The sequence below is a fragment of the Lissotriton helveticus genome, chromosome 1_1 (assembly GCF_964261635.1).
Source record: "Lissotriton helveticus chromosome 1_1, aLisHel1.1, whole genome shotgun sequence".
NCBI classification, from domain to species: Eukaryota; Metazoa; Chordata; class Amphibia; order Caudata; family Salamandridae; genus Lissotriton; species Lissotriton helveticus.
Genome location: NC_136057.1, coordinates 217,297,245 through 217,323,296, shown reverse-complemented (window position 1 = coordinate 217,323,296; position 26,052 = coordinate 217,297,245). Strand labels below are relative to the sequence as shown.

The 26,052-nt window shown below is 37.1% G+C and overlaps 28 non-coding genes across 28 annotated transcripts; all 28 read left to right on the top strand.

The window, feature by feature from the left end:
- The first annotated feature begins 280 nt into the window (after positions 1-280).
- On the top strand, positions 281-371 carry TRNAR-UCU (transfer RNA arginine (anticodon UCU)). The gene is given in 2 exon segments: positions 281-317; positions 336-371. It is a non-coding gene; the product is annotated as a tRNA-Arg (tRNA).
- Positions 372-1,889: 1,518 nt separating this feature from the next.
- Positions 1,890-1,962, top strand: TRNAK-UUU (transfer RNA lysine (anticodon UUU)). Its single transcript has one exon. It is a non-coding gene; the product is annotated as a tRNA-Lys (tRNA).
- Positions 1,963-2,289: 327 nt separating this feature from the next.
- Positions 2,290-2,380, top strand: TRNAR-UCU (transfer RNA arginine (anticodon UCU)). Its single transcript is given in 2 exon segments — positions 2,290-2,326; positions 2,345-2,380. It is a non-coding gene; the product is annotated as a tRNA-Arg (tRNA).
- Positions 2,381-2,825: 445 nt separating this feature from the next.
- TRNAK-UUU (transfer RNA lysine (anticodon UUU)) lies at positions 2,826-2,898 on the top strand. The gene has a single exon. It is a non-coding gene; the product is annotated as a tRNA-Lys (tRNA).
- Positions 2,899-3,898: 1,000 nt separating this feature from the next.
- On the top strand, positions 3,899-3,971 carry TRNAK-UUU (transfer RNA lysine (anticodon UUU)). Its single transcript has one exon. It is a non-coding gene; the product is annotated as a tRNA-Lys (tRNA).
- A 327-nt stretch (positions 3,972-4,298) lies between these two features.
- On the top strand, positions 4,299-4,389 carry TRNAR-UCU (transfer RNA arginine (anticodon UCU)). Its single transcript is given in 2 exon segments — positions 4,299-4,335; positions 4,354-4,389. It is a non-coding gene; the product is annotated as a tRNA-Arg (tRNA).
- A 1,518-nt stretch (positions 4,390-5,907) lies between these two features.
- TRNAK-UUU (transfer RNA lysine (anticodon UUU)) lies at positions 5,908-5,980 on the top strand. The gene has a single exon. It is a non-coding gene; the product is annotated as a tRNA-Lys (tRNA).
- A 1,262-nt stretch (positions 5,981-7,242) lies between these two features.
- TRNAR-UCU (transfer RNA arginine (anticodon UCU)) lies at positions 7,243-7,333 on the top strand. Its single transcript is given in 2 exon segments — positions 7,243-7,279; positions 7,298-7,333. It is a non-coding gene; the product is annotated as a tRNA-Arg (tRNA).
- Positions 7,334-8,851: 1,518 nt separating this feature from the next.
- On the top strand, positions 8,852-8,924 carry TRNAK-UUU (transfer RNA lysine (anticodon UUU)). Its single transcript has one exon. It is a non-coding gene; the product is annotated as a tRNA-Lys (tRNA).
- A 327-nt stretch (positions 8,925-9,251) lies between these two features.
- On the top strand, positions 9,252-9,342 carry TRNAR-UCU (transfer RNA arginine (anticodon UCU)). The gene is given in 2 exon segments: positions 9,252-9,288; positions 9,307-9,342. It is a non-coding gene; the product is annotated as a tRNA-Arg (tRNA).
- A 445-nt stretch (positions 9,343-9,787) lies between these two features.
- On the top strand, positions 9,788-9,860 carry TRNAK-UUU (transfer RNA lysine (anticodon UUU)). The gene has a single exon. It is a non-coding gene; the product is annotated as a tRNA-Lys (tRNA).
- Positions 9,861-10,860: 1,000 nt separating this feature from the next.
- Positions 10,861-10,933, top strand: TRNAK-UUU (transfer RNA lysine (anticodon UUU)). The gene has a single exon. It is a non-coding gene; the product is annotated as a tRNA-Lys (tRNA).
- Positions 10,934-12,195: 1,262 nt separating this feature from the next.
- TRNAR-UCU (transfer RNA arginine (anticodon UCU)) lies at positions 12,196-12,286 on the top strand. The gene is given in 2 exon segments: positions 12,196-12,232; positions 12,251-12,286. It is a non-coding gene; the product is annotated as a tRNA-Arg (tRNA).
- A 1,518-nt stretch (positions 12,287-13,804) lies between these two features.
- TRNAK-UUU (transfer RNA lysine (anticodon UUU)) lies at positions 13,805-13,877 on the top strand. Its single transcript has one exon. It is a non-coding gene; the product is annotated as a tRNA-Lys (tRNA).
- A 327-nt stretch (positions 13,878-14,204) lies between these two features.
- TRNAR-UCU (transfer RNA arginine (anticodon UCU)) lies at positions 14,205-14,295 on the top strand. Its single transcript is given in 2 exon segments — positions 14,205-14,241; positions 14,260-14,295. It is a non-coding gene; the product is annotated as a tRNA-Arg (tRNA).
- A 445-nt stretch (positions 14,296-14,740) lies between these two features.
- TRNAK-UUU (transfer RNA lysine (anticodon UUU)) lies at positions 14,741-14,813 on the top strand. Its single transcript has one exon. It is a non-coding gene; the product is annotated as a tRNA-Lys (tRNA).
- Positions 14,814-15,813: 1,000 nt separating this feature from the next.
- Positions 15,814-15,886, top strand: TRNAK-UUU (transfer RNA lysine (anticodon UUU)). The gene has a single exon. It is a non-coding gene; the product is annotated as a tRNA-Lys (tRNA).
- Positions 15,887-16,749: 863 nt separating this feature from the next.
- On the top strand, positions 16,750-16,822 carry TRNAK-UUU (transfer RNA lysine (anticodon UUU)). The gene has a single exon. It is a non-coding gene; the product is annotated as a tRNA-Lys (tRNA).
- A 1,000-nt stretch (positions 16,823-17,822) lies between these two features.
- On the top strand, positions 17,823-17,895 carry TRNAK-UUU (transfer RNA lysine (anticodon UUU)). Its single transcript has one exon. It is a non-coding gene; the product is annotated as a tRNA-Lys (tRNA).
- Positions 17,896-18,222: 327 nt separating this feature from the next.
- TRNAR-UCU (transfer RNA arginine (anticodon UCU)) lies at positions 18,223-18,313 on the top strand. The gene is given in 2 exon segments: positions 18,223-18,259; positions 18,278-18,313. It is a non-coding gene; the product is annotated as a tRNA-Arg (tRNA).
- A 445-nt stretch (positions 18,314-18,758) lies between these two features.
- Positions 18,759-18,831, top strand: TRNAK-UUU (transfer RNA lysine (anticodon UUU)). The gene has a single exon. It is a non-coding gene; the product is annotated as a tRNA-Lys (tRNA).
- Positions 18,832-19,831: 1,000 nt separating this feature from the next.
- On the top strand, positions 19,832-19,904 carry TRNAK-UUU (transfer RNA lysine (anticodon UUU)). Its single transcript has one exon. It is a non-coding gene; the product is annotated as a tRNA-Lys (tRNA).
- An 863-nt stretch (positions 19,905-20,767) lies between these two features.
- On the top strand, positions 20,768-20,840 carry TRNAK-UUU (transfer RNA lysine (anticodon UUU)). The gene has a single exon. It is a non-coding gene; the product is annotated as a tRNA-Lys (tRNA).
- Positions 20,841-21,840: 1,000 nt separating this feature from the next.
- TRNAK-UUU (transfer RNA lysine (anticodon UUU)) lies at positions 21,841-21,913 on the top strand. The gene has a single exon. It is a non-coding gene; the product is annotated as a tRNA-Lys (tRNA).
- Positions 21,914-22,240: 327 nt separating this feature from the next.
- TRNAR-UCU (transfer RNA arginine (anticodon UCU)) lies at positions 22,241-22,331 on the top strand. Its single transcript is given in 2 exon segments — positions 22,241-22,277; positions 22,296-22,331. It is a non-coding gene; the product is annotated as a tRNA-Arg (tRNA).
- Positions 22,332-24,249: 1,918 nt separating this feature from the next.
- TRNAR-UCU (transfer RNA arginine (anticodon UCU)) lies at positions 24,250-24,340 on the top strand. The gene is given in 2 exon segments: positions 24,250-24,286; positions 24,305-24,340. It is a non-coding gene; the product is annotated as a tRNA-Arg (tRNA).
- Positions 24,341-24,785: 445 nt separating this feature from the next.
- TRNAK-UUU (transfer RNA lysine (anticodon UUU)) lies at positions 24,786-24,858 on the top strand. The gene has a single exon. It is a non-coding gene; the product is annotated as a tRNA-Lys (tRNA).
- A 1,000-nt stretch (positions 24,859-25,858) lies between these two features.
- On the top strand, positions 25,859-25,931 carry TRNAK-UUU (transfer RNA lysine (anticodon UUU)). Its single transcript has one exon. It is a non-coding gene; the product is annotated as a tRNA-Lys (tRNA).
- Positions 25,932-26,052: the final 121 nt, after the last annotated feature.

The window sequence follows — 26,052 nt, the reverse complement described above, 5'->3', positions numbered from 1 at the left end:
GTTCCCCTGCATGACGAATAAGATATTCCATTACTAAAATTGCAAAAACGTCTTTCATGGAGTTGTGAAATGCACATCTGCCTCATATATCATGTGCCATTTGCCTAAACTTAAGTCGTACGTAGACTTACCTAAGGTATCATGTAACTTGAGACGGTGAATATAATTTCCCCAATTCAATATTCAAAATAAATCCATGGTTATAGTATCAAATGAACTTTATAAAGCTGATCAACATTATTTCATTTCAGAATATCTCTGCACCTCATCAGAGTGTATTGGCTCTGTGGCGCAATGGATAGCGCATTGGACTTCTAGGTGAATGTAAAAAAGATATTCAAAGGTTGTGGGTTTGAATCCCACCAGAGTCACTTTTATCCCTATTTATTTCATAACTGTTTAAAAGAGTAATAAACAGTGCATGCATGCTTCTGCTTCACCAAAAAGGGCAGTGAAAGGAAGTCTATTTTAAATAGATACTATTCAAGTTACGCAATCTTTGCAGAAGAGGAAATTGGCAGCTGTACTTATGAAAATGTAATTTACTCAGAAGTAAGATTTTGGGCCCTTCCTTAATTTTACAATGTCAATAAAAACATATGAATTCTAAGTCAGCAAAAAAAATGAGATAGTAGCAATTTCAGGACTTACAATAAGGTTAAATTTACTGAAGAGATTTCAAATGCTTGAAGTACCAATTCATTATTATATTCCGCGTATTCAGTACTTAATACCGGCAACCATCTTAAGAAACGTAGTGATAGTTGGGACACTTCCAAATGTTGATAAGGTCATTTTGTGGAGTGACCTGTCCGAGCCTGGGTAGCTCAGTCGGGAGAGCATCAGACTTTTAATCTGAGGGCCCAGGGTTCAAGTCCCTGTTCAGGCGGCTTGGTTAAAGAAAAGGTATATCAATTGCATACTCTTTTCAGGATCCAATGAATGGGGAGTCCTATTAGAGATGTTTCAAAAAAGTCTTAATCAAGTCATTACATACCCATCTGTCTTCTACATTCTTTGACAAGGGTTAAGAAGACTTACCCAAACTGTATCATGTAGTTTGTTGATTATCTTTTACCCAATTCAATGTTCAAAATGTAAGGTAGTGTCCGATTAACTTGATAAAGTTGGTCAACAGCTGATAGGTCATCTTTTTATTTGTGAATCTCTGATCACCGTGTTGAATCAGGTCGGATCTCTAGTGCAATGGATAGCGGCTTGGAGTCCTAGACGAATGTAGCAAAAGCATTCAAAGGCTTTGTGTTCAAACACCAGCTGGGTCAATTTTATCCCTCCTCTTATTTTATAACTAATTGAAACAGTAACAAGCAATGCCTGCGTCTGCATCACCAGAAACATTTACCAAAATGGCAGTGAAAGAAAGTCTACTTAAACAGAGACTGTTTGCTTTGAAAACATTGCATAATCTATGCCCAAGAGGAAGTTCCCAAAGAAACTGCTGAAAATGTATGTAATTTAGTAGGTAGTAATAGTATTTGGCACTTTATTGATTTCACAAGGTCATTTTAGACACATGATTTCTAAGTCAGCCGAAAATGAGATAGTACAAATTTCAGGATTTAAAATGGATTACGTGTGCTGCTGAAATTTCAAATGCTTAACACCTTCAATGCTACAGGAGATTTTCCTCCTGAGCTGAATGATCTGTAAATCCATTGTTCATGACGAGCTCAGCTCGTCATAAGCACACGACAAGTGTACTGCACGACGAGCTGAGCTCGTCATGAGCATGGAAGGGGTTAAAACATCAATTTGTTATTAAACTCTACAAATTTGATTGCTAATATATGTAACCATATTAATACACAGAGTGTAGGTCAGTGTACGTCCACATTTGTTTAGCTGATTTTAAGACAGAGAATAGCGGAGCCTGGATAGCTCAGTCGGTAGAGCATCAGACTTTTAATCTGAGGGTCCAGGGTTCAAGTCCCTGTTCAGGCGGTTGCTTCCTTTAAAGAAAAATTACTCTAATTGGATGCTCTTTTTGTGTTCCCCTGCATGACGAATAAGATATTCCATTACTAAAATTGCAAAAACGTCTTTCATGGAGTTGTGAAATGCACATCTGCCTCATATATCATGTGCCATTTGCCTAAACTTAAGTCGTACGTAGACTTACCTAAGGTATCATGTAACTTGAGACGGTGAATATAATTTCCCCAATTCAATATTCAAAATAAATCCATGGTTATAGTATCAAATGAACTTTATAAAGCTGATCAACATTATTTCATTTCAGAATATCTCTGCACCTCATCAGAGTGTATTGGCTCTGTGGCGCAATGGATAGCGCATTGGACTTCTAGGTGAATGTAAAAAAGATATTCAAAGGTTGTGGGTTCGAATCCCACCAGAGTCACTTTTATCCCTATTTATTTCATAACTGTTTAAAAGAGTAATAAACAGTGCATGCATGCTTCTGCTTCACCAAAAAGGGCAGTGAAAGGAAGTCTATTTTAAATAGATACTATTCAAGTTACGCAATCTTTGCAGAAGAGGAAATTGGCAGCTGTACTTATGAAAATGTAATTTACTCAGAAGTAAGATTTTGGGCCCTTCCTTAATTTTACAATGTCAATAAAAACATATGAATTCTAAGTCAGCAATAAAAATGAGATAGTAGCAATTTCAGGACTTACAATAAGGTTAAATTTACTGAAGAGATTTCATATGCTTGAAGTACCAATTCATTATTATATTCCGCGTATTCAGTACTTAATACCGGCAACCATCTTAAGAAACGTAGTGATAGTTGGGACACTTCCAAATGTTGATAAGGTCATTTTGTGGAGCGCCCTCTCCGAGCCTGGATAGCTCAGTCGGGAGAGCATCAGACTTTTAATCTGAGGGCCCAGGGTTCAAGTCCCTGTTCAGGCGGCTTGGTTAAAGAAAAGGTATATCAATTGCATACTCTTTTCAGGATCCAATGAATGGGGAGTCCTATTAGAGATGTTTCAAAAAAGTCTTAATCAAGTCATTACATACCCATCTGTCTTCTACATTCTTTGACAAGGGTTAAGAATACTTACCCAAACTGTATCATGTAGTTTGTTGATTATCTTTTACCCAATTCAATGTTCAAAATGTAAGGTAGTGTCCGATTAACTTGATAAAGTTGGTCAACAGCTGATAGGTCATCTTTTTATTTGTGAATCTCTGATCACCGTGTTGAATCAGGTCGGATCTCTAGTGCAATGGATAGCGGCTTGGAGTCCTAGACGAATGTAGCAAAAGCATTCAAAGGCTTTGTGTTCAAACACCAGCTGGGTCAATTTTATCCCTCCTCTTATTTTATAACTAATTGAAACAGTAACAAGCAATGCCTGCGTCTGCATCACCAGAAACATTTACCAAAATGGCAGAGAAAGAAAGTATACTTAAACAGAGACTGTTTGCTTTGAAAACATTGCATAATCTATGCCCAAGAGGAAATTCCCCAAGATACTGCTGAAAATGTATGTAATTTAGTAGGTAGTAATACTATTTGGCACTTTATTGATTTCACAATGTCATTTTAGACACATGATTTCTAAGTCAGCCGAAAATGAGATAGTACAAATTTCAGGATTTAAAATGGATTACGTGTGCTGCTGAAATTTCAAATGCTTAACACCTTCAATGCTACAGGAGATTTTCCTCCTGTGCTGAATGATCTGTAAATCCATTGTTCATGACGAGCTCAGCTCATCATAAGCACACGACAAGTGTACTGCACGACGAGCTGAGCTCGTCATGAGCATGGAAGGGGTTAAAACATCAATTTGTTATTAAACTCTACAAATTTGATTGCTAATGTATGTAACCATATTAATACACAGAGTGTAGGTCAGTGTACCTCCACATTTGTTTAGCTGATTTTAAGACAGAGTATAGCAGAGCCTGGATAGCTCAGTCGGTAGAGCGTCAGACTTTTAATCTGAGGGTCCAGGGTTCAAGTCCCTGTTCAGGCGGTTGCTTCCTTTAAAGAAAAATTACTCTAATTGGATGCTCTTTTTGTGTTCCCCTGCATGACGAATAAGATATTCCATTACTAAAATTGCAAAAACGTCTTTCATGGAGTTGTGAAATGCACATCTGCCTCATATATCATGTGCCATTTGACTAAACTTAAGTCGTACGTAGACTTACCTAAGGTATCATGTAACTTGAGACGGTGAATATAATTTCCCCAATTCAATATTCAAAATAAATCCATGGTTATAGTATCAAATGAACTTTATAAAGCTGATCAACATTATTTCATTTCAGAATATCTCTGCACCTAATCAGAGCGTATTGGCTCTGTGGCGCAATGGATAGCGCATTGGACTTCTAGGTGAATGTAAAAAAGATATTCAAAGGTTGTGGGTTCGAATCCCACCAGAGTCAGTTTTATCCCTATTTATTTCATAACTGTTTAAAAGAGTAATAAACAGTGCATGCATGCTTCTGCTTCACCAAAAAGGGCAGTGAAAGGAAGTCTATTTTAAATAGATACTATTCAAGTTACGCAATCTTTGCAGAAGAGGAAATTGGCAGCTGTACTTATGAAAATGTAATTTACTCAGAAGTAAGATTTTGGGCCCTTCCTTAATTTTACAATGTCAATAAAAACATATGAATTCTAAGTCAGCAAAAAAAATGAGATAGTAGCAATTTCAGGACTTACAATAAGGTTAAATTTACTGAAGAGATTTCAAATGCTTGAAGTACCAATTCATTATTATATTCCGCGTATTCAGTACTTAATACCGGCAACCATCTTAAGAAACGTAGTGATAGTTGGGACACTTCCAAATGTTGATAAGGTCATTTTGTGGAGTGACCTGTCCGAGCCTGGGTAGCTCAGTCGGGAGAGCATCAGACTTTTAATCTGAGGGCCCAGGGTTCAAGTCCCTGTTCAGGCGGCTTGGTTAAAGAAAAGGTATATCAATTGCATACTCTTTTCAGGATCCAATGAATGGGGAGTCCTATTAGAGATGTTTCAAAAAAGTCTTAATCAAGTCATTACATACCCATCTGTCTTCTACATTCTTTGACAAGGGTTAAGAAGACTTACCCAAACTGTATCATGTAGTTTGTTGATTATCTTTTACCCAATTCAATGTTCAAAATGTAAGGTAGTGTCCGATTAACTTGATAAAGTTGGTCAACAGCTGATAGGTCATCTTTTTATTTGTGAATCTCTGATCACCGTGTTGAATCAGGTCGGATCTCTAGTGCAATGGATAGCGGCTTGGAGTCCTAGACGAATGTAGCAAAAGCATTCAAAGGCTTTGTGTTCAAACACCAGCTGGGTCAATTTTATCCCTCCTCTTATTTTATAACTAATTGAAACAGTAACAAGCAATGCCTGCGTCTGCATCACCAGAAACATTCACCAAAATGGCAGTGAAAGAAAGTCTACTTAAACAGAGACTGTTTGCTTTGAAAACATTGCATAATCTATGCCCAAGAGGAAGTTCCCAAAGAAACTGCTGAAAATGTATGTAATTTAGTAGGTAGTAATAGTATTTGGCACTTTATTGATTTCACAAGGTCATTTTAGACACATGATTTCTAAGTCAGCCGAAAATGAGATAGTACAAATTTCAGGATTTAAAATGGATTACGTGTGCTGCTGAAATTTCAAATGCTTAACACCTTCAATGCTACAGGAGATTTTCCTCCTGTGCTGAATGATCTGTAAATCCATTGTTCATGACGAGCTCAGCTCGTCATAAGCACACGACAAGTGTACTGCACGACGAGCTGAGCTCGTCATGAGCATGGAAGGGGTTAAAACATCAATTTGTTATTAAACTCTACAAATTTGATTGCTAATATATGTAACCATATTAATACACAGAGTGTAGGTCAGTGTACGTCCACATTTGTTTAGCTGATTTTAAGACAGAGAATAGCGGAGCCTGGATAGCTCAGTCGGTAGAGCATCAGACTTTTAATCTGAGGGTCCAGGGTTCAAGTCCCTGTTCAGGCGGTTGCTTCCTTTAAAGAAAAATTACTCTAATTGGATGCTCTTTTTGTGTTCCCCTGCATGACGAATAAGATATTCCATTACTAAAATTGCAAAAACGTCTTTCATGGAGTTGTGAAATGCACATCTGCCTCATATATCATGTGCCATTTGCCTAAACTTAAGTCGTACGTAGACTTACCTAAGGTATCATGTAACTTGAGACGGTGAATATAATTTCCCCAATTCAATATTCAAAATAAATCCATGGTTATAGTATCAAATGAACTTTATAAAGCTGATCAACATTATTTCATTTCAGAATATCTCTGCACCTCATCAGAGTGTATTGGCTCTGTGGCGCAATGGATAGCGCATTGGACTTCTAGGTGAATGTAAAAAAGATATTCAAAGGTTGTGGGTTCGAACCCACCAGAGTCACTTTTATCCCTATTTATTTCATAACTGTTTAAAAGAGTAATAAACAGTGCATGCATGCTTCTGCTTCACCAAAAAGGGCAGTGAAAGGAAGTCTATTTTAAATAGATACTATTCAAGTTACGCAATCTTTGCAGAAGAGGAAATTGGCAGCTGTACTTATGAAAATGTAATTTACTCAGAAGTAAGATTTTGGGCCCTTCCTTAATTTTACAATGTCAATAAAAACATATGAATTCTAAGTCAGCAAAAAAAATGAGATAGTAGCAATTTCAGGACTTACAATAAGGTTAAATTTACTGAAGAGATTTCAAATGCTTGAAGTACCAATTCATTATTATATTCCGCGTATTCAGTACTTAATACCGGCAACCATCTTAAGAAACGTAGTGATAGTTGGGACACTTCCAAATGTTGATAAGGTCATTTTGTGGAGTGACCTGTCCGAGCCTGGGTAGCTCAGTCGGGAGAGCATCAGACTTTTAATCTGAGGTCCCAGGGTTCAAGTCCCTGTTCAGGCGGTTGCTTCCTTTAAAGAAAAATTACTCTAATTGGATGCTCTTTTTGTGTTCCCCTGCATGACGAATAAGATATTCCATTACTAAAATTGCAAAAACGTCTTTCATGGAGTTGTGAAATGCACATCTGCCTCATATATCATGTGCCATTTGACTAAACTTAAGTCGTACGTAGACTTACCTAAGGTATCATGTAACTTGAGACGGTGAATATAATTTCCCCAATTCAATATTCAAAATAAATCCATGGTTATAGTATCAAATGAACTTTATAAAGCTGATCAACATTATTTCATTTCAGAATATCTCTGCACCTAATCAGAGCGTATTGGCTCTGTGGCGCAATGGATAGCGCATTGGACTTCTAGGTGAATGTAAAAAAGATATTCAAAGGTTGTGGGTTCGAATCCCACCAGAGTCAGTTTTATCCCTATTTATTTCATAACTGTTTAAAAGAGTAATAAACAGTGCATGCATGCTTCTGCTTCACCAAAAAGGGCAGTGAAAGGAAGTCTATTTTAAATAGATACTATTCAAGTTACGCAATCTTTGCAGAAGAGGAAATTGGCAGCTGTACTTATGAAAATGTAATTTACTCAGAAGTAAGATTTTGGGCCCTTCCTTAATTTTACAATGTCAATAAAAACATATGAATTCTAAGTCAGCAAAAAAAATGAGATAGTAGCAATTTCAGGACTTACAATAAGGTTAAATTTACTGAAGAGATTTCAAATGCTTGAAGTACCAATTCATTATTATATTCCGCGTATTCAGTACTTAATACCGGCAACCATCTTAAGAAACGTAGTGATAGTTGGGACACTTCCAAATGTTGATAAGGTCATTTTGTGGAGTGACCTGTCCGAGCCTGGGTAGCTCAGTCGGGAGAGCATCAGACTTTTAATCTGAGGGCCCAGGGTTCAAGTCCCTGTTCAGGCGGCTTGGTTAAAGAAAAGGTATATCAATTGCATACTCTTTTCAGGATCCAATGAATGGGGAGTCCTATTAGAGATGTTTCAAAAAAGTCTTAATCAAGTCATTACATACCCATCTGTCTTCTACATTCTTTGACAAGGGTTAAGAAGACTTACCCAAACTGTATCATGTAGTTTGTTGATTATCTTTTACCCAATTCAATGTTCAAAATGTAAGGTAGTGTCCGATTAACTTGATAAAGTTGGTCAACAGCTGATAGGTCATCTTTTTATTTGTGAATCTCTGATCACCGTGTTGAATCAGGTCGGATCTCTAGTGCAATGGATAGCGGCTTGGAGTCCTAGACGAATGTAGCAAAAGCATTCAAAGGCTTTGTGTTCAAACACCAGCTGGGTCAATTTTATCCCTCCTCTTATTTTATAACTAATTGAAACAGTAACAAGCAATGCCTGCGTCTGCATCACCAGAAACATTTACCAAAATGGCAGTGAAAGAAAGTCTACTTAAACAGAGACTGTTTGCTTTGAAAACATTGCATAATCTATGCCCAAGAGGAAATTCCCAAAGATACTGCTGAAAATGTATGTAATTTAGTAGGTAGTAATAGTATTTGGCACTTTATTGATTTCACAATGTCATTTTAGACACATAATTTCTAAGTCAGCCGAAAATGAGATAGTACAAATTTCAGGATTTAAAATGGATTACGTGTGCTGCTGAAATTTCAAATGCTTAACACCTTCAATGCTACAGGAGATTTTCCTCCTGTGCTGAATGATCTGTAAATCCATTGTTCATGACGAGCTCAGCTCGTCATAAGCACACGACAAGTGTACTGCACGAAGAGCTGAGCTCGTCATGAGCATGGAAGGGGTTAAAACATCAATTTGTTATTAAACTCTACAAATTTGATTGCTAATATATGTAACCATATTAATACACAGAGTGTAGGTCAGTGTACGTCCACATTTGTTTAGCTGATTTTAAGACAGAGAATAGCAGAGCCTGGATAGCTCAGTCGGTAGAGCATCAGACTTTTAATCTGAGGGTCCAGGGTTCAAGTCCCTGTTCAGGCGGTTGCTTCCTTTAAAGAAAAATTACTCTAATTGGATGCTCTTTTTGTGTTCCCCTGCATGACGAATAAGATATTCCATTACTAAAATTGCAAAAACGTCTTTCATGGAGTTGTGAAATGCACATCTGCCTCATATATCATGTGCCATTTGCCTAAACTTAAGTCGTACGTAGACTTACCTAAGGTATCATGTAACTTGAGACGGTGAATATAATTTCCCCAATTCAATATTCAAAATAAATTCATGGTTATAGTATCAAATGAACTTTATAAAGCTGATCAACATTATTTCATTTCAGAATATCTCTGCACCTCATCAGAGTGTATTGGCTCTGTGGCGCAATGGATAGCGCATTGGACTTCTAGGTGAATATAAAAAAGATATTCGAAGGTTGTGGGTTCGAATCCCACCAGAGTCACTTTTATCCCTATTTATTTCATAACTGTTTAAAAGAGTAATAAACAGTGCATGCATGCTTCTGCTTCACCAAAAAGGGCAGTGAAAGGAAGTCTATTTTAAATAGATACTATTCAAGTTACGCAATCTTTGCAGAAGAGGAAATTGGCAGCTGTACTTATGAAAATGTAATTTACTCAGAAGTAAGATTTTGGGCCCTTCCTTAATTTTACAATGTCAATAAAAACATATGACTTCTAAGTCAGCAAAAAAAATGAGATAGTAGCAATTTCAGGACTTACAATAAGGTTAAATTTACTGAAGAGATTTCAAATGCTTGAAGTGCCAATTCATTATTATATTCCGCGTATTCAGTACTTAATACCGGCAACCATCTTAAGAAACGTAGTGATAGTTGGGACACTTCCAAATGTTGATAAGGTCATTTTGTGGAGCGCCCTCTCCGAGCCTGGATAGCTCAGTCGGGAGAGCATCAGACTTTTAATCTGAGGGCCCAGGGTTCAAGTCCCTGTTCAGGCGGCTTGGTTAAAGAAAAGGTATATCAATTGCATACTCTTTTCAGGATCCAATGAATGGGGAGTCCTATTAGAGATGTTTCAAAAAAGTCTTAATCAAGTCATTACATACCCATCTGTCTTCTACATTCTTTGACAAGGGTTAAGAATACTTACCCAAACTGTATCATGTAGTTTGTTGATTATCTTTTACCCAATTCAATGTTCAAAATGTAAGGTAGTGTCCGATTAACTTGATAAAGTTGGTCAACAGCTGATAGGTCATCTTTTTATTTGTGAATCTCTGATCACCGTGTTGAATCAGGTCGGATCTCTAGTGCAATGGATAGCGGCTTGGAGTCCTAGACGAATGTAGCAAAAGCATTCAAAGGCTTTGTGTTCAAACACCAGCTGGGTCAATTTTATCCCTCCTCTTATTTTATAACTAATTGAAACAGTAACAAGCAATGCCTGCGTCTGCATCACCAGAAACATTCACCAAAATGGCAGTGAAAGAAAGTCTACTTAAACAGAGACTGTTTGCTTTGAAAACATTGCATAATCTATGCCCAAGAGGAAGTTCCCAAAGAAACTGCTGAAAATGTATGTAATTTAGTAGGTAGTAATAGTATTTGGCACTTTATTGATTTCACAAGGTCATTTTAGACACATGATTTCTAAGTCAGCCGAAAATGAGATAGTACAAATTTCAGGATTTAAAATGGATTACGTGTGCTGCTGAAATTTCAAATGCTTAACACCTTCAATGCTACAGGAGATTTTCCTCCTGTGCTGAATGATCTGTAAATCCATTGTTCATGACGAGCTCAGCTCGTCATAAGCACACGACAAGTGTACTGCACGACGAGCTGAGCTCGTCATGAGCATGGAAGGGGTTAAAACATCAATTTGTTATTAAACTCTACAAATTTGATTGCTAATATATGTAACCATATTAATACACAGAGTGTAGGTCAGTGTACGTCCACATTTGTTTAGCTGATTTTAAGACAGAGAATAGCGGAGCCTGGATAGCTCAGTCGGTAGAGCATCAGACTTTTAATCTGAGGGTCCAGGGTTCAAGTCCCTGTTCAGGCGGTTGCTTCCTTTAAAGAAAAATTACTCTAATTGGATGCTCTTTTTGTGTTCCCCTGCATGACGAATAAGATATTCCATTACTAAAATTGCAAAAACGTCTTTCATGGAGTTGTGAAATGCACATCTGCCTCATATATCATGTGCCATTTGCCTAAACTTAAGTCGTACGTAGACTTACCTAAGGTATCATGTAACTTGAGACGGTGAATATAATTTCCCCAATTCAATATTCAAAATAAATCCATGGTTATAGTATCAAATGAACTTTATAAAGCTGATCAACATTATTTCATTTCAGAATATCTCTGCACCTCATCAGAGTGTATTGGCTCTGTGGCGCAATGGATAGCGCATTGGACTTCTAGGTGAATGTAAAAAAGATATTCAAAGGTTGTGGGTTCGAACCCACCAGAGTCACTTTTATCCCTATTTATTTCATAACTGTTTAAAAGAGTAATAAACAGTGCATGCATGCTTCTGCTTCACCAAAAAGGGCAGTGAAAGGAAGTCTATTTTAAATAGATACTATTCAAGTTACGCAATCTTTGCAGAAGAGGAAATTGGCAGCTGTACTTATGAAAATGTAATTTACTCAGAAGTAAGATTTTGGGCCCTTCCTTAATTTTACAATGTCAATAAAAACATATGAATTCTAAGTCAGCAAAAAAAATGAGATAGTAGCAATTTCAGGACTTACAATAAGGTTAAATTTACTGAAGAGATTTCAAATGCTTGAAGTACCAATTCATTATTATATTCCGCGTATTCAGTACTTAATACCGGCAACCATCTTAAGAAACGTAGTGATAGTTGGGACACTTCCAAATGTTGATAAGGTCATTTTGTGGAGTGACCTGTCCGAGCCTGGGTAGCTCAGTCGGGAGAGCATCAGACTTTTAATCTGAGGTCCCAGGGTTCAAGTCCCTGTTCAGGCGGTTGCTTCCTTTAAAGAAAAATTACTCTAATTGGATGCTCTTTTTGTGTTCCCCTGCATGACGAATAAGATATTCCATTACTAAAATTGCAAAAACGTCTTTCATGGAGTTGTGAAATGCACATCTGCCTCATATATCATGTGCCATTTGACTAAACTTAAGTCGTACGTAGACTTACCTAAGGTATCATGTAACTTGAGACGGTGAATATAATTTCCCCAATTCAATATTCAAAATAAATCCATGGTTATAGTATCAAATGAACTTTATAAAGCTGATCAACATTATTTCATTTCAGAATATCTCTGCACCTAATCAGAGCGTATTGGCTCTGTGGCGCAATGGATAGCGCATTGGACTTCTAGGTGAATGTAAAAAAGATATTCAAAGGTTGTGGGTTCGAATCCCACCAGAGTCAGTTTTATCCCTATTTATTTCATAACTGTTTAAAAGAGTAATAAACAGTGCATGCATGCTTCTGCTTCACCAAAAAGGGCAGTGAAAGGAAGTCTATTTTAAATAGATACTATTCAAGTTACGCAATCTTTGCAGAAGAGGAAATTGGCAGCTGTACTTATGAAAATGTAATTTACTCAGAAGTAAGATTTTGGGCCCTTCCTTAATTTTACAATGTCAATAAAAACATATGAATTCTAAGTCAGCAAAAAAAATGAGATAGTAGCAATTTCAGGACTTACAATAAGGTTAAATTTACTGAAGAGATTTCAAATGCTTGAAGTACCAATTCATTATTATATTCCGCGTATTCAGTACTTAATACCGGCAACCATCTTAAGAAACGTAGTGATAGTTGGGACACTTCCAAATGTTGATAAGGTCATTTTGTGGAGTGACCTGTCCGAGCCTGGGTAGCTCAGTCGGGAGAGCATCAGACTTTTAATCTGAGGGCCCAGGGTTCAAGTCCCTGTTCAGGCGGCTTGGTTAAAGAAAAGGTATATCAATTGCATACTCTTTTCAGGATCCAATGAATGGGGAGTCCTATTAGAGATGTTTCAAAAAAGTCTTAATCAAGTCATTACATACCCATCTGTCTTCTACATTCTTTGACAAGGGTTAAGAAGACTTACCCAAACTGTATCATGTAGTTTGTTGATTATCTTTTACCCAATTCAATGTTCAAAATGTAAGGTAGTGTCCGATTAACTTGATAAAGTTGGTCAACAGCTGATAGGTCATCTTTTTATTTGTGAATCTCTGATCACCGTGTTGAATCAGGTCGGATCTCTAGTGCAATGGATAGCGGCTTGGAGTCCTAGACGAATGTAGCAAAAGCATTCAAAGGCTTTGTGTTCAAACACCAGCTGGGTCAATTTTATCCCTCCTCTTATTTTATAACTAATTGAAACAGTAACAAGCAATGCCTGCGTCTGCATCACCAGAAACATTTACCAAAATGGCAGTGAAAGAAAGTCTACTTAAACAGAGACTGTTTGCTTTGAAAACATTGCATAATCTATGCCCAAGAGGAAATTCCCAAAGATACTGCTGAAAATGTATGTAATTTAGTAGGTAGTAATAGTATTTGGCACTTTATTGATTTCACAATGTCATTTTAGACACATAATTTCTAAGTCAGCCGAAAATGAGATAGTACAAATTTCAGGATTTAAAATGGATTACGTGTGCTGCTGAAATTTCAAATGCTTAACACCTTCAATGCTACAGGAGATTTTCCTCCTGTGCTGAATGATCTGTAAATCCATTGTTCATGACGAGCTCAGCTCGTCATAAGCACACGACAAGTGTACTGCACGAAGAGCTGAGCTCGTCATGAGCATGGAAGGGGTTAAAACATCAATTTGTTATTAAACTCTACAAATTTGATTGCTAATATATGTAACCATATTAATACACAGAGTGTAGGTCAGTGTACGTCCACATTTGTTTAGCTGATTTTAAGACAGAGAATAGCAGAGCCTGGATAGCTCAGTCGGTAGAGCATCAGACTTTTAATCTGAGGGTCCAGGGTTCAAGTCCCTGTTCAGGCGGTTGCTTCCTTTAAAGAAAAATTACTCTAATTGGATGCTCTTTTTGTGTTCCCCTGCATGACGAATAAGATATTCCATTACTAAAATTGCAAAAACGTCTTTCATGGAGTTGTGAAATGCACATCTGCCTCATATATCATGTGCCATTTGCCTAAACTTAAGTCGTACGTAGACTTACCTAAGGTATCATGTAACTTGAGACGGTGAATATAATTTCCCCAATTCAATATTCAAAATAAATTCATGGTTATAGTATCAAATGAACTTTATAAAGCTGATCAACATTATTTCATTTCAGAATATCTCTGCACCTCATCAGAGTGTATTGGCTCTGTGGCGCAATGGATAGCGCATTGGACTTCTAGGTGAATATAAAAAAGATATTCGAAGGTTGTGGGTTCGAATCCCACCAGAGTCACTTTTATCCCTATTTATTTCATAACTGTTTAAAAGAGTAATAAACAGTGCATGCATGCTTCTGCTTCACCAAAAAGGGCAGTGAAAGGAAGTCTATTTTAAATAGATACTATTCAAGTTACGCAATCTTTGCAGAAGAGGAAATTGGCAGCTGTACTTATGAAAATGTAATTTACTCAGAAGTAAGATTTTGGGCCCTTCCTTAATTTTACAATGTCAATAAAAACATATGACTTCTAAGTCAGCAAAAAAAATGAGATAGTAGCAATTTCAGGACTTACAATAAGGTTAAATTTACTGAAGAGATTTCAAATGCTTGAAGTGCCAATTCATTATTATATTCCGCGTATTCAGTACTTAATACCGGCAACCATCTTAAGAAACGTAGTGATAGTTGGGACACTTCCAAATGTTGATAAGGTCATTTTGTGGAGCGCCCTCTCCGAGCCTGGATAGCTCAGTCGGGAGAGCATCAGACTTTTAATCTGAGGGCCCAGGGTTCAAGTCCCTGTTCAGGCGGCTTGGTTAAAGAAAAGGTATATCAATTGCATACTCTTTTCAGGATCCAATGAATGGGGAGTCCTATTAGAGATGTTTCAAAAAAGTCTTAATCAAGTCATTACATACCCATCTGTCTTCTACATTCTTTGACAAGGGTTAAGAATACTTACCCAAACTGTATCATGTAGTTTGTTGATTATCTTTTACCCAATTCAATGTTCAAAATGTAAGGTAGTGTCCGATTAACTTGATAAAGTTGGTCAACAGCTGATAGGTCATCTTTTTATTTGTGAATCTCTGATCACCGTGTTGAATCAGGTCGGATCTCTAGTGCAATGGATAGCGGCTTGGAGTCCTAGACGAATGTAGCAAAAGCATTCAAAGGCTTTGTGTTCAAACACCAGCTGGGTCAATTTTATCCCTCCTCTTATTTTATAACTAATTGAAACAGTAACAAGCAATGCCTGCGTCTGCATCACCAGAAACATTTACCAAAATGGCAGTGAAAGAAAGTCTACTTAAACAGAGACTGTTTGCTTTGAAAACATTGCATAATCTATGCCCAAGAGGAAATTCCCAAAGATACTGCTGAAAATGTATGTAATTTAGTAGGTAGTAATAGTATTTGGCACTTTATTGATTTCACAATGTCATTTTAGACACATAATTTCTAAGTCAGCCGAAAATGAGATAGTACAAATTTCAGGATTTAAAATGGATTATGTGTGCTGCTGAAATTTCAAATGCTTAACACCTTCAATGCTACAGGAGATTTTCCTCCTGTGCTGAATGATCTGTAAATCCATTGTTCATGACGAGCTCAGCTCGTCATAAGCACACGACAAGTGTACTGCACGAAGAGCTGAGCTCGTCATGAGCATGGAAGGGGTTAAAACATCAATTTGTTATTAAACTCTACAAATTTGATTGCTAATATATGTAACCATATTAATACACAGAGTGTAGGTCAGTGTACGTCCACATTTGTTTAGCTGATTTTAAGACAGAGAATAGCAGAGCCTGGATAGCTCAGTCGGTAGAGCATCAGACTTTTAATCTGAGGGTCCAGGGTTCAAGTCCCTGTTCAGGCGGTTGCTTCCTTTAAAGAAAAATTACTCTAATTGGATGCTCTTTTTGTGTTCCCCTGCATGACGAATAAGATATTCCATTACTAAAATTGCAAAAACGTCTTTCATGGAGTTGTGAAATGCACATCTGCCTCATATATCATGTGCCATTTGCCTAAACTTAAGTCGTACGTAGACTTACCTAAGGTATCATGTAACTTGAGACGGTGAATATAATTTCCCCAATTCAATATTCAAAATAAATTCATGGTTATAGTATCAAATGAACTTTATAAAGCTGATCAACATTATTTCATTTCAGAATATCTCTGCACCTCATCAGAGTGTATTGGCGCTGTGGCGCAATGGATAGCGCATTGGACTTCTAGGTGAATGTAAAAAAGATATTTAAAGGTTGTGGGTTCGAATCCCACCAAAGTCACTTTTATCCCTATTTATTTCATAACTGTTTAAAAGAGTAATAAACAGTGCATGCATGCTTCTGCTTCACCAAAAAGGGCAGTGAAAGGAAGTCTATTTTAAATAGATACTATTCAAGTTACGCAATCTTTGCAGAAGAGGAAATTGGCAGCTGTACTTATGAAAATGTAATTTACTCAGAAGTAAGATTTTGGGCCCTTCCTTAATTTTACAATGTCAATAAAAACATATGACTTCTAAGTCAGCAAAAAAAATGAGATAGTAGCAATTTCAGGACTTACAATAAGGTTAAATTTACTGAAGAGATTTCAAATGCTTGAAGTGCCAATTCATTATTATATTCCGCGTATTCAGTACTTAATACCGGCAACCATCTTAAGAAACGTAGTGATAGTTGGGACACTTCCAAATGTTGATAAGGTCATTTTGTGGAGCGCCCTCTCCGAGCCTGGATAGCTCAGTCGGGAGAGCATCAGACTTTTAATCTGAGGGCCCAGGGTTCAAGTCCCTGTTCAGGCGGCTTGGTTAAAGAAAAGGTATATCAATTGCATACTCTTTTCAGGATCCAATGAATGGGGAGTCCTATTAGAGATGTTTCAAAAAAGTCTTAATCAAGTCATTACATACCCATCTGTCTTCTACATTCTTTGACAAGGGTTAAGAATACTTACCCAAACTGTATCATGTAGTTTGTTGATTATCTTTTACCCAATTCAATGTTCAAAATGTAAGGTAGTGTCCGATTAACTTGATAAAGTTGGTCAACAGCTGATAGGTCATCTTTTTATTTGTGAATCTCTGATCACCGTGTTGAATCAGGTCGGATCTCTAGTGCAATGGATAGCGGCTTGGAGTCCTAGACGAATGTAGCAAAAGCATTCAAAGGCTTTGTGTTCAAACACCAGCTGGGTCAATTTTATCCCTCCTCTTATTTTATAACTAATTGAAACAGTAACAAGCAATGCCTGCGTCTGCATCACCAGAAACATTTACCAAAATGGCAGAGAAAGAAAGTCTACTTAAACAGAGACTGTTTGCTTTGAAAACATTGCATAATCTATGCCCAAGAGGAAATTCCCCAAGATACTGCTGAAAATGTATGTAATTTAGTAGGTAGTAATACTATTTGGCACTTTATTGATTTCACAATGTCATTTTAGACACATGATTTCTAAGTCAGCCGAAAATGAGATAGTACAAATTTCAGGATTTAAAATGGATTACGTGTGCTGCTGAAATTTCAAATGCTTAACACCTTCAATGCTACAGGAGATTTTCCTCCTGTGCTGAATGATCTGTAAATCCATTGTTCATGACGAGCTCAGCTCGTCATAAGCACACGACAAGTGTACTGCACGAAGAGCTGAGCTCGTCATGAGCATGGAAGGGGTTAAAACATCAATTTGTTATTAAACTCTACAAATTTGATTGCTAATATATGTAACCATATTAATACATAGAGTGTAGGTCAGTGTACGTCCACATTTGTTTAGCTGATTTTAAGACAGAGTATAGCAGAGCCTGGATAGCTCAGTCGGTAGAGCATCAGACTTTTAATCTGAGGGTCCAGGGTTCAAGTCCCTGTTCAGGCGGTTGCTTCCTTTAAAGAAAAATTACTCTAATTGGATGCTCTTTTTGTGTTCCCCTGCATGACGAATAAGATATTCCATTACTAAAATTGCAAAAACGTCTTTCATGGAGTTGTGAAATGCACATCTGCCTCATATATCATGTGCCATTTGACTAAACTTAAGTCGTACGTAGACTTACCTAAGGTATCATGTAACTTGAGACGGTGAATATAATTTCCCCAATTCAATATTCAAAATAAATCCATGGTTATAGTATCAAATGAACTTTATAAAGCTGATCAACATTATTTCATTTCAGAATATCTCTGCACCTAATCAGAGCGTATTGGCTCTGTGGCGCAATGGATAGCGCATTGGACTTCTAGGTGAATATAAAAAAGATATTCGAAGGTTGTGGGTTCGAATCCCACCAGAGTCACTTTTATCCCTATTTATTTCATAACTGTTTAAAAGAGTAATAAACAGTGCATGCATGCTTCTGCTTCACCAAAAAGGGCAGTGAAAGGAAGTCTATTTTAAATAGATACTATTCAAGTTACGCAATCTTTGCAGAAGAGGAAATTGGCAGCTGTACTTATGAAAATGTAATTTACTCAGAAGTAAGATTTTGGGCCCTTCCTTAATTTTACAATGTCAATAAAAACATATGACTTCTAAGTCAGCAAAAAAAATGAGATAGTAGCAATTTCAGGACTTACAATAAGGTTAAATTTACTGAAGAGATTTCAAATGCTTGAAGTGCCAATTCATTATTATATTCCGCGTATTCAGTACTTAATACCGGCAACCATCTTAAGAAACGTAGTGATAGTTGGGACACTTCCAAATGTTGATAAGGTCATTTTGTGGAGCGCCCTCTCCGAGCCTGGATAGCTCAGTCGGGAGAGCATCAGACTTTTAATCTGAGGGCCCAGGGTTCAAGTCCCTGTTCAGGCGGCTTGGTTAAAGAAAAGGTATATCAATTGCATACTCTTTTCAGGATCCAATGAATGGGGAGTCCTATTAGAGATGTTTCAAAAAAGTCTTAATCAAGTCATTACATACCCATCTGTCTTCTACATTCTTTGACAAGGGTTAAGAATACTTACCCAAACTGTATCATGTAGTTTGTTGATTATCTTTTACCCAATTCAATGTTCAAAATGTAAGGTAGTGTCCGATTAACTTGATAAAGTTGGTCAACAGCTGATAGGTCATCTTTTTATTTGTGAATCTCTGATCACCGTGTTGAATCAGGTCGGATCTCTAGTGCAATGGATAGCGGCTTGGAGTCCTAGACGAATGTAGCAAAAGCATTCAAAGGCTTTGTGTTCAAACACCAGCTGGGTCAATTTTATCCCTCCTCTTATTTTATAACTAATTGAAACAGTAACAAGCAATGCCTGCGTCTGCATCACCAGAAACATTTACCAAAATGGCAGTGAAAGAAAGTCTACTTAAACAGAGACTGTTTGCTTTGAAAACATTGCATAATCTATGCCCAAGAGGAAATTCCCAAAGATACTGCTGAAAATGTATGTAATTTAGTAGGTAGTAATAGTATTTGGCACTTTATTGATTTCACAATGTCATTTTAGACACATAATTTCTAAGTCAGCCGAAAATGAGATAGTACAAATTTCAGGATTTAAAATGGATTATGTGTGCTGCTGAAATTTCAAATGCTTAACACCTTCAATGCTACAGGAGATTTTCCTCCTGTGCTGAATGATCTGTAAATCCATTGTTCATGACGAGCTCAGCTCGTCATAAGCACACGACAAGTGTACTGCACGAAGAGCTGAGCTCGTCATGAGCATGGAAGGGGTTAAAACATCAATTTGTTATTAAACTCTACAAATTTGATTGCTAATATATGTAACCATATTAATACACAGAGTGTAGGTCAGTGTACGTCCACATTTGTTTAGCTGATTTTAAGACAGAGAATAGCAGAGCCTGGATAGCTCAGTCGGTAGAGCATCAGACTTTTAATCTGAGGGTCCAGGGTTCAAGTCCCTGTTCAGGCGGTTGCTTCCTTTAAAGAAAAATTACTCTAATTGGATGCTCTTTTTGTGTTCCCCTGCATGACGAATAAGATATTCCATTACTAAAATTGCAAAAACGTCTTTCATGGAGTTGTGAAATGCACATCTGCCTCATATATCATGTGCCATTTGCCTAAACTTAAGTCGTACGTAGACTTACCTAAGGTATCATGTAACTTGAGACGGTGAATATAATTTCCCCAATTCAATATTCAAAATAAATTCATGGTTATAGTATCAAATGAACTTTATAAAGCTGATCAACATTATTTCATTTCAGAATATCTCTGCACCTCATCAGAGTGTATTGGCGCTGTGGCGCAATGGATAGCGCATTGGACTTCTAGGTGAATGTAAAAAAGATATTTAAAGGTTGTGGGTTCGAATCCCACCAGAGTCACTTTTATCCCTATTTATTTCATAACTGTTTAAAAGAGTAATAAACAGTGCATGCATGCTTCTGCTTCACCAAAAAGGGCAGTGAAAGGAAGTCTATTTTAAATAGATACTATTCAAGTTACGCAATCTTTGCAGAAGAGGAAATTGGCAGCTGTACTTATGAAAATGTAATTTACTCAGAAGTAAGATTTTGGGCCCTTCCTTAATTTTACAATGTCAATAAAAACATATGACTTCTAAGTCAGCAAAAAAAATGAGATAGTAGCAATTTCAGGACTTACAATAAGGTTAAATTTACTGAAGAGATTTCAAATGCTTGAAGTGCCAATTCATTATTATATTCCGCGTATTCAGTACTTAATACCGGCAACCATCTTAAGAAACGTAGTGATAGTTGGGACACTTCCAAATGTTGATAAGGTCATTTTGTGGAGCGCCCTCTCCGAGCCTGGATAGCTCAGTCGGGAGAGCATCAGACTTTTAATCTGAGGGCCCAGGGTTCAAGTCCCTGTTCAGGCGGCTTGGTTAAAGAAAAGGTATATCAATTGCATACTCTTTTCAGGATCCAATGAATGGGGAGTCCTATTAGAGATGTTTCAAAAAAGTCTTAATCAAGTCATTACATACCCATCTGTCTTCTACATTCTTTGACAAGGGTTAAGAATACTTACCCAAACTGTATCATGTAGTTTGTTGATTATCTTTTACCCAATTCAATGTTCAAAATGTAAGGTAGTGTCCGATTAACTTGATAAAGTTGGTCAACAGCTGATAGGTCATCTTTTTATTTGTGAATCTCTGATCACCGTGTTGAATCAGGTCGGATCTCTAGTGCAATGGATAGCGGCTTGGAGTCCTAGACGAATGTAGCAAAAGCATTCAAAGGCTTTGTGTTCAAACACCAGCTGGGTCAATTTTATCCCTCCTCTTATTTTATAACTAATTGAAACAGTAACAAGCAATGCCTGCGTCTGCATCACCAGAAACATTTACCAAAATGGCAGAGAAAGAAAGTCTACTTAAACAGAGACTGTTTGCTTTGAAAACATTGCATAATCTATGCCCAAGAGGAAATTCCCCAAGATACTGCTGAAAATGTATGTAATTTAGTAGGTAGTAATACTATTTGGCACTTTATTGATTTCACAATGTCATTTTAGACACATGATTTCTAAGTCAGCCGAAAATGAGATAGTAAAAATTTCAGGATTTAAAATGGATTACGTGTGCTGCTGAAATTTCAAATGCTTAACACCTTCAATGCTACAGGAGATTTTCCTCCTGTGCTGAATGATCTGTAAATCCATTGTTCATGACGAGCTCAGCTCGTCATAAGCACACGACAAGTGTACTGCACGAAGAGCTGAGCTCGTCATGAGCATGGAAGGGGTTAAAACATCAATTTGTTATTAAACTCTACAAATTTGATTGCTAATATATGTAACCATATTAATACATAGAGTGTAGGTCAGTGTACGTCCACATTTGTTTAGCTGATTTTAAGACAGAGTATAGCAGAGCCTGGATAGCTCAGTCGGTAGAGCATCAGACTTTTAATCTGAGGGTCCAGGGTTCAAGTCCCTGTTCAGGCGGTTGCTTCCTTTAAAGAAAAATTACTCTAATTGGATGCTCTTTTTGTGTTCCCCTGCATGACGAATAAGATATTCCATTACTAAAATTGCAAAAACGTCTTTCATGGAGTTGTGAAATGCACATCTGCCTCATATATCATGTGCCATTTGACTAAACTTAAGTCGTACGTAGACTTACCTAAGGTATCATGTAACTTGAGACGGTGAATATAATTTCCCCAATTCAATATTCAAAATAAATCCATGGTTATAGTATCAAATGAACTTTATAAAGCTGATCAACATTATTTCATTTCAGAATATCTCTGCACCTAATCAGAGCGTATTGGCTCTGTGGCGCAATGGATAGCGCATTGGACTTCTAGGTGAATGTAAAAAAGATATTCAAAGGTTGTGGGTTCGAATCCCACCAGAGTCAGTTTTATCCCTATTTATTTCATAACTGTTTAAAAGAGTAATAAACAGTGCATGCATGCTTCTGCTTCACCAAAAAGGGCAGTGAAAGGAAGTCTATTTTAAATAGATACTATTCAAGTTACGCAATCTTTGCAGAAGAGGAAATTGGCAGCTGTACTTATGAAAATGTAATTTACTCAGAAGTAAGATTTTGGGCCCTTCCTTAATTTTACAATGTCAATAAAAACATATGAATTCTAAGTCAGCAAAAAAAATGAGATAGTAGCAATTTCAGGACTTACAATAAGGTTAAATTTACTGAAGAGATTTCAAATGCTTGAAGTACCAATTCATTATTATATTCCGCGTATTCAGTACTTAATACCGGCAACCATCTTAAGAAACGTAGTGATAGTTGGGACACTTCCAAATGTTGATAAGGTCATTTTGTGGAGTGACCTGTCCGAGCCTGGGTAGCTCAGTCGGGAGAGCATCAGACTTTTAATCTGAGGGCCCAGGGTTCAAGTCCCTGTTCAGGCGGCTTGGTTAAAGAAAAGGTATATCAATTGCATACTCTTTTCAGGATCCAATGAATGGGGAGTCCTATTAGAGATGTTTCAAAAAAGTCTTAATCAAGTCATTACATACCCATCTGTCTTCTACATTCTTTGACAAGGGTTAAGAAGACTTACCCAAACTGTATCATGTAGTTTGTTGATTATCTTTTACCCAATTCAATGTTCAAAATGTAAGGTAGTGTCCGATTAACTTGATAAAGTTGGTCAACAGCTGATAGGTCATCTTTTTATTTGTGAATCTCTGATCACCGTGTTGAATCAGGTCGGATCTCTAGTGCAATGGATAGCGGCTTGGAGTCCTAGACGAATGTAGCAAAAGCATTCAAAGGCTTTGTGTTCAAACACCAGCTGGGTCAATTTTATCCCTCCTCTTATTTTATAACTAATTGAAACAGTAACAAGCAATGCCTGCGTCTGCATCACCACAAACATTTACCAAAATGGCAGTGAAAGAAAGTCTACTTAAACAGAGACTGTTTGCTTTGAAAACATTGCATAATCTATGCCCAAGAGGAAGTTCCCAAAGAAACTGCTGAAAATGTATGTAATTTAGTAGGTAGTAATAGTATTTGGCACTTTATTGATTTCACAAGGTCATTTTAGACACATGATTTCTAAGTCAGCCGAAAATGAGATAGTACAAATTTCAGGATTTAAAATGGATTACGTGTGCTGCTGAAATTTCAAATGCTTAACACCTTCAATGCTACAGGAGATTTTCCTCCTGTGCTGAATGATCTGTAAATCCATTGTTCATGACGAGCTCAGCTCGTCATAAGCACACGACAAGTGTACTGCACGACGAGCTGAGCTCGTCATGAGCATGGAAGGGGTTAAAACATCAATTTGTTATTAAATTCTACAAATTCGATTGCTAATATATGTAACCATATTAATACACAGAGTGTAGGTCAGTGTACGTCCACATTTGTTTAGCTGATTTTAAGACAGAGAATAGCAGAGCCTGGATAGCTCAGTCAGTAGAGCATCAGACTTTTAATCTGAGGGTCCAGGGTTCAAGTCCCTGTTCAGGCGGTTGCTTCCTTTAAAGAAAAATTACTCTAATTGGATGCTCTTTTTGTGTTCCCCTGCATGACGAATAAGATATTCCATTACTAAAATTGCAAAAACGTCTTTCATGGAGTTGTGAAATGCACATCTGCCTCATATATCATGTGCCATTTGCCTAAACTTAAGTCGTACGTAGACTTACCTAAGGTATCATGTAACTTGAGACGGTGAATATAATTTCCCCAATTCAATATTCAAAATAAATTCATGGTTATAGTATCAAATGAACTTTATAAAGCTGATCAACATTATTTCATTTCAGAATATCTCTGCACCTCATCAGAGTGTATTGGCTCTGTGGCGCAATGGATAGCGCATTGGACTTCTAGGTGAATGTAAAAAAGATATTCGAAGGTTGTGGGTTCGAATCCCACCAGAGTCACTTTTATCCCTATTTATTTCATAACTGTTTAAAAGAGTAATAAACAGTGCATGCATGCTTCTGCTTCACCAAAAAGGGCAGTGAAAGGAAGTCTATTTTAAATAGATACTATTCAAGTTACGCAATCTTTGCAGAAGAGGAAATTGGCAGCTGTACTTATGAAAATGTAATTTACTCAGAAGTAAGATTTTGGGCCCTTCCTTAATTTTACAATGTCAATAAAAACATATGAATTCTAAGTCAGCAAAAAAAATGAGATAGTAGCAATTTCAGGACTTACAATAAGGTTAAATTTACTGAAGAGATTTCAAATGCTTGAAGTACCAATTCATTATTATATTCCGCGTATTCAGTACTTAATACCGGCAACCATCTTAAGAAACGTAGTGATAGTTGGGACACTTCCAAATGTTGATAAGGTCATTTTGTGGAGCGCCCTCTCCGAGCCTGGATAGCTCAGTCGGGAGAGCATCAGACTTTTAATCTGAGGGCCCAGGGTTCAAGTCCCTGTTCAGGCGGCTTGGTTAAAGAAAAGGTATATCAATTGCGTACTCTTTTCAGGATCCAATGAATGGGGAGTCCTATTAGAGATGTTTCAAAAAAGTCTTAATCAAGTCATTACATACCCATCTGTCTTCTACATTCTTTGACAAGGGTTAAGAAGACTTACCCAAACTGTATCATGTAGTTTGTTGATTATCTTTTACCCAATTCAATGTTCAAAATGTAAGGTAGTGTCCGATTAACTTGATAAAGTTGGTCAACAGCTGATAGGTCATCTTTTTATTTGTGAATCTCTGATCACCGTGTTGAATCAGGTCGGATCTCTAGTGCAATGGATAGCGGCTTGGAGTCCTAGACGAATGTAGCAAAAGCATTCAAAGGCTTTGTGTTCAAACACCAGCTGGGTCAATTTTATCCCTCCTCTTATTTTATAACTAATTGAAACAGTAACAAGCAATGCCTGCGTCTGCATCACCAGAAACATTTACCAAAATGGCAGTGAAAGAAAGTCTACTTAAACAGAGACTGTTTGCTTTGAAAACATTGCATAATCTATGCCCAAGAGGAAATTCCCAAAGATACTGCTGAAAATGTATGTAATTTAGTAGGTAGTAATAGTATTTGGCACTTTATTGATTTCACAATGTCATTTTAGACACATAATTTCTAAGTCAGCCGAAAATGAGATAGTACAAATTTCAGGATTTAAAATGGATTACGTGTGCTGCTGAAATTTCAAATGCTTAACACCTTCAATGCTACAGGAGATTTTCCTCCTGTGCTGAATGATCTGTAAATCCATTGTTCATGACGAGCTCAGCTCGTCATAAGCACACGACAAGTGTACTGCACGAAGAGCTGAGCTCGTCATGAGCATGGAAGGGGTTAAAACATCAATTTGTTATTAAACTCTACAAATTTGATTGCTAATATATGTAACCATATTAATACACAGAGTGTAGGTCAGTGTACGTCCACATTTGTTTAGCTGATTTTAAGACAGAGAATAGCAGAGCCTGGATAGCTCAGTCGGTAGAGCATCAGACTTTTAATCTGAGGGTCCAGGGTTCAAGTCCCTGTTCAGGCGGTTGCTTCCTTTAAAGAAAAATTACTCTAATTGGATGCTCTTTTTGTGTTCCCCTGCATGACGAATAAGATATTCCATTACTAAAATTGCAAAAACGTCTTTCATGGAGTTGTGAAATGCA